Source organism: Vicugna pacos, chromosome 8 (genome assembly GCF_048564905.1).
Source record: "Vicugna pacos chromosome 8, VicPac4, whole genome shotgun sequence".
Classification (NCBI taxonomy): Eukaryota; Metazoa; Chordata; class Mammalia; order Artiodactyla; family Camelidae; genus Vicugna; species Vicugna pacos.
Window position 1 is genome coordinate 3776633 of NC_132994.1, and position 14638 is coordinate 3791270.

At 37.8% G+C, this 14638-nt stretch overlaps 1 protein-coding gene across 1 annotated transcript in view; it reads left to right on the forward strand.

Moving 5' to 3' along the window:
* LMBRD1 (LMBR1 domain containing 1) overlaps window positions 1-14638 on the forward strand; it is a 109123-nt gene that overhangs the window by 64970 nt on the left and 29515 nt on the right. The window lies entirely within an intron of this gene.

The following is a 14638-nucleotide window of genomic DNA, read 5'->3' on the forward strand; positions in this document are numbered from 1 at the left end:
CCCTTCTGGGACCCCTATTATGCGAAGCTTGGGACGCTTTATATTATCCCATAGGTCCCTTATGCTATTATCATTATTTTTTATTTGCTTATCTTGTAGTTCTTCTGAATGGGTGCTTTCTGTTGCCCTGTCTTCTAGATCACTAATTCGTTCCTCTGCATTAACTAATCAGCTTTGCACAGCTGTTAGATCATTCCTCATCTCTGTCAATGAGTTTTCCCATTTTGCTTGGCTCTTCTTTATAGCTTCAATTTCATTTTTGACATATTTTATTTCTCTAAGCATTATCTCTTTTAATTCCTTCAGCAATTTGATCACTCCTTTTTTGAAATCTTGATCTAGTAGGCTATCGATGTCTGTTTCATTGAGCTTTCTTTCCGGGGATTCCTCTTGTTCTTTTAATTGGGAAAGGTTTCTCTGCTTCATCTTGCTCATACCTCTCTGGCACTGTGGTTTATGGAGTATCAGTTGTCTATTTTGGATCTTAAGGATTTTATCTATCTAATGCCTATTTAGGAATAGAACTTAGGGAAAAAAAGAAAAAAGGAAAAAAAGAAAAAAATAAGGGAGAGAGAGAAAGATTTTTAAAAGAAGTGAGAAAGAGGGTCTGAAAACAGTGTATAATGAATAATAGAAGAGAGTGTTGAAGCAGAGTATTAATTGGGTTGAGACGTCCTTTTAAAAACTTTTAAAAAAAAGGAAAAAAAAAGGGGGGTGGGTAGATGAATAGATGTATTTGAAGCCTGTGTCTAATCAATAACAGGACATCAAAACCCAGGAGAAATAGAAATGAATTAAGAAGTAAAAATTAGAGTAATTGAAAATAGAACAGGTAAAAACAGATATAAAAAAAAAAACAAAAAGAAAAAACAAAACAAAAAAAAGGGGTTGTCGGTGTTCTCCTAGAGTCTGTGTGCTTTTAATGTGAAGTCCTTCTGTCTTCGTCCTGTTTTGGAAGCTCAGCTTGTTTTCATAGGCCCTCCGTTGGCGCCCTCTTCTGTGCTGCTCCCAGCACCTGTCGGCAAGCAGATCGCGCCTCCTCCTAACACGGGGTCAGATGCAGCTCTCCTCTGCTGCAGGCGGGCGGGTCACTGCCCCTCCGGATGCCGCAGTCAGATGTTGCAGACTGGCCAGGCAGGAGGGCGGGTCGTGCCCCCTCCCAGCACCTCGGTCAGGGGTTGTGTTCCTGCCCGACAGGCGGGGGGGCCGCTCTCCCCCTGCCTGCGCCGTTGGTAGCTCCGCTGCTCTGTGCGGCTGCGCGCTCAGCCCTGGCCGCGCTCCGTGGGTGGGCTCGGGGAAGACTGAGGGGAAGCCTCGTCCCTGCTCCGAGCCAAGACCCAGCTGCTTGTTTGTCTTTGTGGAGCAAGTTCTCTGGGGGACCAGAATGGAAGGATCCTATCTGCCCCGGGCTGTAGGCCTGTCTCAGTCTGGCCCTTGAGGCTGCTAAGCCCTTCGGTGCGGACGCAGGTTTCGCCTCTGCCCCCGCCTGGGTGCTCAGCGCCGGAGAATATGGCGGCTCCGCCTGGGCCCCGCCCCTCCTCCCCTGAAAAGCCTTCGCGGGTTTTCAGAGATGGGGGTATGCACCCTTCCCCCGAGAGCACATCAACCTTGCTGTTTTATGGAGGGCCCAGGTGGTTCTGTCCTGTACACCCACAGCCCGGGCGCCCAGCCCCTTGCAGTCCCCCGGAGCTGCCTCCGCGCAGCCGCCCCCGTCCTCCGCCCGGCTTGTGCAGCCTGGCCCTGCCCGCAGCTGCCGGCCCGCATCTCAGGCTGGGTGTCGGGGGGACACTCTGTGCCCGTTTAACTTAGTTCTGTCTGACAAGGGCTGCTCTGTACAGATCCGAGCCTCGGAGGCTCCCTCTCCGTCCCGCTGGCCTCTCAGTTGGAGAGGGGAGACCCAGCGAGCGAGCGCCAGTCCTCCTTTGCTGCTCCCTCCCCGCGCTGTCCTGCGCTGCTTTGCCTTTTGTTCTTTCTTTTTTCCTTTTCTCCTACCAGATTTTTGGCGTCTTTATCTTTTGAAGAGGTTGATGTTCTGTTGGAGTTCCGCAGGTGATCTGGTTGGCTGAGTGAGTCTGTAGTTGTGGATCTTGGTGTATTTGTGGGAGAGGGTGACTTACAAGCGTCCTTCTACTCCGCCGTCTTGCCTCTTCTCAGTTTTTTGTTTTCTGAGTCAGTTGCGAGACTCTTTTATATATTCTGGATCAAGTACTTTGTCTCCTAGTTGATGGCTTGCGTTTTTGTTTTCTTAAAACGGTCATTCAAACAGATGCTTCTTAAATTTTTGTGGAAAACATTTTCTCCTGTGTTTTCTTATGGATGATAGTTTTAGCTCTTACATTTTGCATTTGTGGTCCATTTTAGGATAATTTTGTGGGATGGTATGAATTAAGGGTCAAAGTTTATTACATTTTCCATATTGATATCCAGTTGTTTCAGCTCCATTTTTTTCGTTTTTTGGCAAGACTATTTTTTTTTTGTTGTTGTTATTGAAGTTGTTGTTACAATATTGTGTTTGTTTCTGGTGTACAGCATAGTGATTCATTTATACTATTATTATTCCTTTTTATATTCTTTTTCATTATAGGCCATTACAATGTATTGAATACAGTTCCCTATGGTATATAGTAGGACCTTGTTGTTTCTCTATTTTATATATAGTAGTTAGTATCTGCAAATCCCAAACTCCCAATTTATCCCTTCCCACTCCTTTCCCTGCTGGTAACCATAAGTTTGTTCTCTATGTCTGTGAGTCTGTTTCTGTTTTATAAATAAGTTCATTTGTATCATTTTTAAGATTCCACATATAAGTGATATCATATGACTTTTTTTTGTCTTTCTGGCCAACTTCACTGGGTATGATAACATCTACATCCATCCATGTTGATGCAACATGTTGGTTATTTTATTCCTTTTTTATGGCTGAGTAGTATTCCATTATATATATACCGCAACTTCTCCATCCAATCATCTCTTGATGGACATTTAGGTTGCCTCCATGTCTTGGCTTTTGTAAACAGTGCTGTTATGAACACTGGGGTGCATTTGTCTTTGAATTAAGATTCTCCAGATATATGTCCAGGAATGAAATTGCTGGATCATATAGTAAATCTATTTTTAGTTTTTTGAGGAATCTCCATACTGTTTTCCATAACAGCTATACCAAACTTCATTCTCACCAACAGTGTAGAGGGGGCTCCTTTTTCTCCACACCCTCTCCAGCATTTATCATTTGTGGACTTTTTAATGATGGCCATTCTGACTGGTATGAGGTGAGATACCTCATTGTAGTTTTGATCTGCATTTGTCTGATAATTAGCAATATTGAGCAGTTTTTCATGTTCCTATTGGCCATGTGTATCATTGGAAAAGTATTTGTCTTCTGCCCATTTTTGAATTGAGTTGTGGTTTTTTTTGTTAACGAGTTATATGAGCTATTTGTATATTCTGAAAATTAAGCCCTTGTCAGTCACATCATTTGCAAATATTTTCTTCCATTCTATAGGTTGTCTTTTCATTTTATTTATGGTTTCCTCACTGTGCAAAAGCTTGTACGTTTAATTAGGTCTCACTTAATTATATTTGCTTTTATTTCTATTGCCTGGGTAGACTTACCCAGGAGAACATTGCTATGATTTCTATCAGAGGGTGTTTTTCCTATATTCTCTTCTAGGAGGTTTATGGTGTCTTGTCTTATATTTAAGTCTTTAAGCCATTTTGAGGTTTGAGTTTATTTTTGTGTATGATGTGAGGGAGTGTTCTAATTTCATTGAGTTACATGCACTTGTCCAGCATTCCCAACACCACTTGTCAGAGACTGTCTTTTCTCCATTGTATATCCTCGCCTCCTTTGTTGAAGGTGAGTTGGCCGTAGGTGTGTGGGTAAGACTAGCCTTTGCTCATTGAATTTCGTTGGTACTTTTGTCAAGTCAGCTGATCATATGTATGTGTGGGATTCTCTTCTGCTCCATTGATCTGTACATCCTTGTGCTAAAACTTGATTACTGGCACTTTATAATCAGTCATGAAATCGAATTGTGAAAGTTCTTCAGTTTTGTTTTCCTCTTTTGGTATTATTTTGGCAATACCAGACCCTTTGCATTTCCGTATAAATTGAGAGTGAACTCATTATCCCACAGAACACCCACTGGGACTATTACTGGGATTACTTTGAATCAGTGTGTTAAGTCTTCCAATCCATGAACGCGATATCTTTCCATTTGTTTATGTTATCTTAACTTTCTTTTAGCAGTGTTTTGTGGTGTTCGTTGTAGAGGTCTTGCAAATATTTTGATGAATTTATCGATAAGTGTATCTTTATACTGTTACATGTTATTTTGTTTAATTTCAATTCTTAATTATTTGAATTGTATGTAGAAGTTCACTGTTGTACATTGACCTTGTATCATTGAACCTGGCTAAATTATTAGTTCTAGTAGCTTTATTATAGATTCCTAAGGAATTTTTTAAACTACATGATTATGTCAGCTGCTAAAAGACAATTTCAAATTCAAGATTTCTGATTTTTTTTTCTCATTACACTGGCTAAAACTTCCACTATAGTCCGTTTATCATTTATTCATTTTGTTATATGTGTGTCATTCTTGAATGTTGATCTGAATTCTTACTTATCTTTCTATTATCTGGTTGGAAGTTAAGAATAATAGGAATAATTGGGAACACTTAGAATAATTAGTAGTAGACATGCTTGATGGAAAATTCTGGGGATACAGAGGTATTGTTATGTAATTGAAGGTTTACCACAAATGTGAAGGGATAAACTACTTTTATTGTTCACATGAAAATGATTTATTATTCAGCACTTATTGGTAGCCACTTCAGAAATAGAAGGCTAAAACAGTGATTCAGAAAGGCTAAATATATGTCTTGAAAGATATACTAGGCAAATGGACACATTAAGAAAGCAGGTAGTGATCTTAATGCTAGACAAAGTAGAATTCATGTCAAAAACCATTAAATGCAACAAAGAATCACTGTCACAATACAAGTAATTGAGAATTGAAATTAAACAAAAATCTGTCAAATAACACATGCTGTTTCTGGCAAGAGACATAATAGATACTAAAATGAGAAGGTGAAAGTTTGGTAAGAACAGGATATTTGCATAATCTCAAAGTAATCTCAAATTAATGTCTTCTCCATGAGACACACATTAATTACGAAGAGGACAGTATTTTATGGTGGAGACACGTGACCTAAACCGCTTAACCATGTGATTTCAAGCCAAGCTCATCAATAATGGGGCAAATAGATAGACTGCATCATTTCTGCCAAAAATACATGATCTGAATATAAATGTGAGGCAATTGTAAACCATAATCGAAGGACAACATAAATAACTGCCCTAGATTCTTCAAAATGTAAAGGCCATGAAAGTAAGGGTGATTTAAGAACTATTCCACATTAAAGGATGCTAAAGAGACATAAGCAATGTGTGATCCTGGATTGCATTTTGGACCAGAAAAAAGAGATTGTTTTTTCTATATGTGACTTGAGTGGAACAACTGAAATTTGAATAATATAGATTAGATAATAGTGTTGTAGCAATATTAATTTCTTAATTTCGACAATTGAACTGATTATGTGAATGAGTATCTTTGATTTTAGAAGTAGGTACTAAAGTATTTTTCTGCAACTTATTCCCCAGAGCAGTTCCGTTCTATCAATAGCGAGAGACAATGATAAAGCAAAGTAAAATATTAACATTTGGAGAACCTGGGTGAAAGGCATACTTGAATTCTTTGCACTATTTTTTAATTTTCTCTATCTCTGAAATAATGTCAAAATAAAAAGTTTTTTAAGTCTTAGTTTTTATTTGATCTCCCCAACCCATCTCCAACCCCCACATTTTGGCCTTATCCTTACTCTCTTAATGTTGAGTTTTATGAAAGTTTTTCCATTAGAATAATATTGAACTCAAGAAGTTGCTTCTGATATAAAATAGGGAAAATTAGAACCATGACCAGGAGCTCAGTGATACTACACTGACAAATCACTGTGAAAATCTTTACAACTTGGTACATTATAATTTGTAGCCAAAACTGAGTATTATTGATCTTCCATTAAAAAAAAAACATTATGTAGGATACTTTGAGTGTATAAAGAAGTATTCAGTGCACAGAACTGTAACTTATGTTATAATTTTCTATCGAAATTTGATGAGTAAAAATCATGTGTTCTTACCCTGTTACCTATGAGGATGACCTTGAAGACTGCTTGATTTGCTAGATTTGATAGAGTTAGGACCCAAGGACACTTGCTATGTACCAGGCATGGAATGTCAGATGGTCCTTTGAGAGAAGAAAGTTCAGTTTGGGTTAAAATTTAAATCGAGGTCTCTGTTCCAAAATTCTTTTTAAACTTAAGAGTTTACCTGGATTGGCTTGGTGTCTTTTTATTGTAGTCATCTGATGTTCTAAATGACTTTTCTAAGGCACAGTTTCTTAAATTTTAATGTACAAATTACTTGGGAATCATGTTAAACTATGAATTCTGATTATTTTCACCTGAGGTAGGTACCAAGTGTCTGTATTTCTAACAAATCCCCAGGTGATACTGATACTTCTGGTCCATGACCCCATTTTAAGTAACAAGTTTCTACACAGTTTTAAAAGACAGCATACTTCTGTTATATATCCTCATTTTTATGGCAGATTAAGACAACTAGAAAAAGGTTTCCCCTCCTCACAGCCTTCAGCCTTCATGAAAAGTAGTCTTCTTTTTCCCTTTCTTTCTTTCTTTCTTTCTTTCTTTCTTTCTTTCTTTCTTTCTTTCTTTCTTTCTTTAACGTTATTCACATCAACAATTCCTCTTGGCAAAAAATAATTTTATTTAGGGTAGTATTTTTTAATTTAAGGTAGTATTTTATTTAAGGTAATATTTATATTTTATTATAAGAAATTTTTGTTATTTAAGACAATTTATTTTATTTAGGGTAATATTAAATAATAAAATACAATAGAAATTACCTTTTATTTTACAACTTTTGTTTCAGTCTCCAGGTACGGTAACTTTCTACTTTTTTGGTGACATTTCTAGATACACAAAAGTTATTTTGTGGATATAGGAAATTCACCTATGAAATCTGATAAAAGGTATTAAAAAAATTAACCCTATGTTTCTTTGTTCCTATAACCCTTGGAATTTTTGTTTCACATTTCAGACAACAGTAAATTCTAGGACTAGAAATTTATTTGGGCTCATAAACATCTTACAACACAAATGATTTTGAGAGAATGATAAAAAGAACTTTTTTCATTTTTGCTATAATGATGGCTTATTCATGCTGCTTTCCAACACCATACAGTGTTTGATTCTCAGTCTCAGCACAATTGACATTGGTGGCTCAGTAACTGTTTGGGGACGGTGTACTGCCCCATGGATTGCAGGATGTTAGCAGCATCCCCTGTCTCTACCCCTTAGTTGAAACCCCCCTCCCCTGGTCATGACAAAATGGCATAAACACTGCCAGATGTCCTTTGGGGGACGAGGGTGGTAAAACACGCCCAGTTTAAAATGAAAAGAATACAAGGGTTTAAACTTACGTAAGAGGAGAGGGAAGAGATTTGGGGGAATGGTATACTGTTAATGACGTAGAGGTACTTTAGTTTCTTTTCAGGTGGTGGAGAAGAGATTTTCTAGGTAGTCGATCCACCGCTGGTTTCAGTAGTATCCCATGAAAAGTTAGTAGCACTGACAGCATTTTTACTCTGATAAAAGAACAATGTCTTATTTGGTATTCTTCCTAAATTATAACGTACTACCATTTTATGACAATTTAATGAAAATTGTATAATTTATATCTGATTAATACACAGAAAAAAATTGGTTTCTGTCCTGTTTGTTTATATCTCTAAAACAACACTTTCCCCCTTGAGATCAGTTTTTCCCAGCTTGACCTATAAATTCAATGCAGTTCCAATCAAAGTCCCAGCTACAATCTGGAGAATACAGTCAGTAGTAATGTAGTATCTTTAGATGGTGATGAATGTGGTCAGAAGACACAAACTTCCAGTTATAAGGTAAACAAATGCTAAGGGGTATAATGTACAACATGTTAAATATAATTAACACTGCTGCATGTTATACATAAGTTGAAAGAAAAAAATCAGAGTTCTCATCACAAGGAAAAAATATTTTTCTTGTTTTATTTTGTATCTATATGAGATGATGGATGCTCACTGAACTCGTGATAATTTCGTGATGGATGTATATTAGATCATTATGCTGTACATCTCAAACGTACACAGTGTTGTATGCCAATTAAATTGCAGCAAAACTGGAAGAAAAAAATAATTAGAAAGCATTTTTGTGTGTTGCCCTTTTGTTTCTAATGAACACGTAGTGAAAATAACCAGGGTCTAAAAAACCAGCTTAGTGAGCTATTAACCTTCATACTGGGAAGTATTATGCTCTTGAGCCGTTAAAATGAACGTATGCTCCGTGTATTTATGTAAAGTGAAATCGTTTCTTGACTGAATGCTTCAAATACTGTTCAGAATGCTTTGTATTTTAACAAACTCATGTTCAGATTGCACCTGTTGTGTTTGGTAGATTTTCTTCACCTCAGGAAGAAATCCCATACCCATTAGCATCCTGCCCCAGTTCCTCCCCGACCCCCAGTCCCTGGCAACCACCCACCTACTCTCTGTCTCTGTAGATTTGCCTATTCTGGGCATTTCATGTAAATTAAATCATTGGATATGTGTCATTTTGCCAGTCCTCTTCCACGTAGCATGATGGTTTTAATGGTCCATCCGTGTTGTGCATGTCATGGTGCTTCATTTCTTTTTATGACTGAGGAATATTTCATCGTATGGATAATACCACATTTTGTTTGTCCATAATCAGTTGATGGACACTTGGGTTGTTTCAACTTGCTAAGTATTGTGGATAATGCTGCTATAAACATTCATATAGAAGTTTTGCATGGTTATGTGTTTTCAGTTCTGTCGGGTACATATTATATCGAAGAGTGGAATTTCTAGGTCATGTGGTAACTGTGTTTAAGTTTTTGAGGAAATGTCAGACTTTTTCAAAGCAGCTTCCTCATTTTACATTCTCACTGGACTGTATGTGGGCTTCAGTTTCTCCACCCGCTTGCCAACACTTTTTATCCTTCATCTCTTCATTATGGTCATCCTTGTGTGTGTGAAGTCCTGTCTCATTGTGAATTTGATTTGCATTTCCCTAGTGAAAGACGCTGAACATCTTTTTAGTTGCTGCTTAGCCATCTGTAGATTTTCTTTGAAGAGATTATCTATTTAAATCCTTTGCCATTTTTAAATCAGGTTGCCTTTTGTTGAGTTGCAAGAATTCTTTATATTCAGGAAACAGATATTTTCTCCCTTTCTGTGGGCCGTCTTTCTTGATAGTATCCTTTTTTGTTGTTGTTAATCCTAAATTTCTAATGTATTAATCCCCCCCCCACCCCTCGCTTTCCCCTCTGGTAACCGTAAGTTTGTTTTCTATGTCTGTGAGTCTCTTTCTGTTTTGTGAAAAGTTCATTTGTATCTTTTTTTTTTAGATTCCACATGTAAGTGATATCATATGATACTTGGCTTTCTCTGTCTGACTTAACATCACTTCGTATGATAATCTCTAGGTCCATCCATGTTGCTGCAGATGGCATTATTTCATTTTTATGGCTGAGTAACATTCCATTGTATATAGATAGAAATCTTTGAAGTACAAACATTTTTATTTTTGATAAAGTCCAGTTTATTTTTCTTTTATTATTTGTGCTTTAGGTGTGCTTTCTAGAAAACCATAGACAAATCCAAAGTCATAGATACTTAACACCTATGTTTTCTACTAAGAGAATTGTAGTTTTAGTGTGTATCTTTTAGGTGTTTGATCCATTTCCAGTTAACTTTTGTGTATGATCAGAGGTAGGAGGTCCAACTTCATTCCTTTGTAAGTGGATATCCACTTATCTCAGCACTATTGAAAAGAAAGTTCTTTGCAAACCACTGAATTTTCTTAGCATCTTTGTGAAAAATTAGGACACATACATAGATGTAGCTTTATCTCTGGAATCTCAGTTTCATTCCGTTGATCTATGTGTCTAACCTAACGCCAGTGCCACATACTCTGAATTACTGTAGCTTTGTAGTAAGATTTGAAATTGGAAATGTGAGCCCTTCAACTTTGTTGTTCTTTTTAAAAGTTGTTATGTTTATTTTCAGTCCCTTGCATTTCCATATAATTTTAGGGTCATCTTCTCAATTTTTTTTTTAACAAAGCCAGCTGGGGTTTAATAGACATTGCGTTGGATCTGTAGGTCTATTTAGGGAATACTGTCATCTTGAAAATATTAAATCTGCTTCATGACCAAGAGATGTCTTTCTATTTATTCAAGTCTTTAATTTCTTTAAGCAATGTTTTGTAGTTTTCAGTGTACAAGTCTTACACCTCCTTATTTAAATTATTGTTAAAAATTTTGTTATTGATGTTATTATAAATAGACTTGTTTTCATAACTTCATTTCAGGTTGTTCATTGTTAGTGTATTCCACAATCTGGCTGAATTCACTTATTTGTTCTAATTGTCTTATTGTGGTATTCTTAGAACTGCCTATCTACAAGATGGGTACCTGCAAATATATATAGTTTTATTTCTTTCCAATATGGATTCCTTTTTTTAAGAGTCTTGCCTAACTGCCCTCACTGGAATATCCTCACCTTGTTCCTGATTCTAGTGGGAAATCTTTTAGTTTGTCAACATGAAATATGGTGTTAGCTGTGTACGTTTTTCAAAGCCCTTCACGAGGTTGAGAAATATCCCTTGTATTCTGTTTGTTAAGTATGTTTCTCATGAAAGCATGTTGGATTTGGTCAGATGCTTTTTCTGCTTCTTTTATGATGATCACGTGGGTTTTGTTTTTTATCTTTTAATACAGTGTTATTATACTGATTGATTTTCTTTTGTTGAACCCACCTTGTAATTTCGGGATTAATTGCACTTGGTCACGGTACACAGTTCTTTTTACATGTTGCCAGGCTTGGTCTCCTGGTGTTTTATTTGTTCAGGACTGTAGCAGTTAGTTTTATAAGGCACACAGGCCTGTAATTTTCCTTTTTTGTGATACGTTTGTCTCGTTTGGGTATCAGAGTAATACTAGTCTCATAGAATGAGTTGGAAAGTGGTCCTTCCTATTCTCCTTTTTTTATTTGTTTACTTGAATAGTTTTTGAAGGATTAATGCTAATTCTTGAAACCTTTGCTAATATTCACTAGTGAAGCCACCTTGACCTGGGGTTTTGTTAGGGGAAATGTTTTTAGGTAATCAGTTCCTTGATTTGTATAGATTGCTTCAGATTTTCTTTCTTTCTGATTTTCTTTCTGAGTTTTTAAATCAGTTTTGCTGATTTCTGTCTTCCTAGGAATTTTCCCATTTATTCTAGGTCTGTCTGGATTGTGTTCCCACTGGCTTCTGGTTTGCATGGTTTCTGAAAGGAAACAAGCAGTCATTCTTACAGAGAATCGCTTTCACGTGGTGAATCCCTTCCCTCTTACTACTTTCAAGACCTCCTAATTTGTGCCAACCCCCACCCCCCATTTATGGCATGTCTAGGCGTGGATGTCTTTCAGTTTTTCTCTTGGAATTTGTTGGGTTTCTTGGGTATGTAGGTTGTTTTCATAAAATGTGGAAAGTTTTTGGACATTATTTCTTCAGGGATCCCCTCTGCCCCTGTCTCTCTCTTTCGGGGCTGCCCATTATGCTTATGTTGTTATACTTCATGGGGTCCTACACGTTTCTGATGCTCTGTTCACTCTACTTCTTCTTTTCTTTCTTCTTAAGGCATGGTTTTCTTTAGTTCCTTGAACATACTTAAAATAGTGGCTTTAAAGTTTTTGTCTAGTAGGTGAAGCATCATCAAGGACTTCCTCAAAGTGCCTGTTAGTTTTTTCTTCTCTGTATTAGCCATCCTTTCTTGTTTCATTGCATGTCTTTTAAATTTTTTGTTGTTTTTGTTAAAACCTGGTAAATTTTAAATAATATAATGTGGTAACGCTGGAGCTCAGATTCTCCCCTCTCCCATGGCTTTGTTATTATTAGTCTTTGTTGCTGTTTGTCTAGTGACTTTTGTGAATTAATTCTGTAAAGTCTGTATTATTTGTCGTGTACAGTCACCGATGTCTGTGCTTCGTTAATGTGGTTAATGATTGGACAAAGATGTTCTCAGACACCTGGAACCAGTAAGTCTCCCATCTTTGCTGAGGGGCTGTGTGTGTGTTTGTGTGTGTGAGACACTCCTTCAGCACTCAGGCTGGCACTTTACAGCACTGCCTTAGCCTTCACTTCCCGCTTGTGCAGACAGCTTCAGGGTCAACCAGATGTGAGAGTCTAGGCCTTCTCATATCTTTCCTGAGTATGTACAGAGCCGTGAGCATGCACAGGGCCTTCTTCACTCCCAGGAACATGTGAAAACTTTCCAGAGCCCCTGTGGACATCTCATTCCCTAGGTTTCCAGGTTAATGTTTTTGGTTACTTTATTTTATTCTTGATACTGACCCACTTTTTTGGCCATGAAGTTCGCTGGTTGCCTATAATTTTTGACAGACACTTCTGGAAAAAAGGAATTTTTGTACTGTGTGGGCTTGAATTCAGGCCAAACACAGATAGTCTTGCAAATGGGACCTTCCATGGAATTACCAGGCAGGCCAAGTAGTGGCAGCCTTATGAGAGTGAGACTTTAGAAGAGCTCTAGCCCCTTTCCGTTTCTCGGGTGGCTGCTAGACGTGTGGCTTTTACAGGCTGCTTTTCAAGGCCCCCATGCACTGGGGAGGAGCGAGTGGTACTAGAACAAATCAGTGGTCTGTGTTCTTGTGAGATTCAGCCATTTTTTTCCTTGAATAAATGCTCCTGGATTGCTGCATCCCCTTGTGTTGAAAAAGTTAATTCTGACAATTGGTGCCAGTTTTCTCATTGCTTTCAGGGAGGAAAGGATATGCAGAGGGTCTGATTCTGTCGCCTTTGCTGATGTCATCCTTTCGGCTTAATTTTTATTTCAGAATTGACGTTATAGCTAGCGTGGATACATAGCACTTAGCTCAACCCAAGGTGGCCATCGCCAACATGACTCTGGAAGTACTAACCTAAGTTCTCATATTTACATATATATAGTTTTCTTGGTTTGTATAAAACATTTATCTTTTTAATATTTTTTTCTGTGTTTTGTTAAGTAGCTGTGATTAAACAGCCTAACTCTGTGTCATTCATCTCAACAGACCAGGAAAATAGTTAAGGATTTTCTTTTCTTCTCTTTTCTTTCCCTTCTCTCCTCCCCTCCCCTCCCATCCCTCTGCTCTCCTCTCCTTTTCTTTTCTTCCCCTAAAATGGGCACCAAGGAAGGAAATCTTGATTTCTGTGACTGTTTCTATGTCCTGTTCCTCTAGTGCCCTTTGGCATGTGGCAGTTATGCTACAGACGCTCTGACAGGGCACTGTGAAGTGATGTATTTCACTTGTGGATCCTCAGGGTGTGGATGCTGTCTCCAGTTCACCTAGTTTTGGAGGTGCCCAAATCTACTAGTAAAAGATTGTGTACACTCCTTGATACCCTCTACTGATAAACTTCTGTTACTAGAAAGGAGCCACTTCAGACTTATTTACCAATCACACTTATTTTAATAAATGAATTTTCATGTGAAATCCAGCATGTAAAATGGATACATGCAGAGTTTTTATTTCATGTGATGATTGTAGCCTTTTTGGTCTCTTGCGAAGCTTCTGCTTCCAAGTGAGCTCTAAAGGTGCTCTTTCATACTGAGGAATTCCCTTGAACACAGCGCTAAAATTTATCCGCAAATTCACTTTTGTATGCTGGGTAGGATGATGTGGTCTTAGTTGACTTTTTTTTGTTTTAAATCATGCCAGACTTCTAAAATATACTTCAACAATCATGTGCAATAAGATGAAAACTCTCCCTAACATTCATGATATTTTCCATCTATTCCTGTCAGTTCCAGTCAAAGAAGAAGCCAAAACACTTACCTGTAGTTAATAGGACGCTTCCATTTGGCTGTCACCAAGCGTAGACTTCATCTCTTTTTTATTCAGACATTTTATTCCTTAGAGACCCAGTTCCAATAATGTTTTTTGCTTGTTTTCCATAGTCTTAATATAAAGTTCATACTTTAAGTACAAGGGAGTGTGTTCCATCAGTTACAGCGCTTACCAGATTTTTCCACGGAAACGGTTTTACATGACAGTTTCTTCAGTGCTTAGTACTCTATTTCAAGAACATTATCTGTTAGATAGACTTTTCTAGGCTGTGGTGGAACTTATTTAATACGTATGTGTGTGCAGTTGACCCTTGAACAACACAGTGTGAATTGCTCGGGTCCACTTGTACGTGGATACTTTTCAGTAGTAAATATTACAATCCTATACCATCTGTGGTGGTGTGAATCTGTGGATGTGCAGGAACCCTGTATACTGAGGGTCGCCCATAAGTTATATGCAGATTTTTGACTGCGTGCGGGGTGGGTGCCTCTAACCCCTGTGTTTTCCAGTGGTCAACTGTATATCTCATTACTTCTATGAGAAAATGTTCCACGTTCTTTACTTTAACAGCAGGCTGATATAAGCTGATGAGTTTCTTGGTTTTGTTTGTG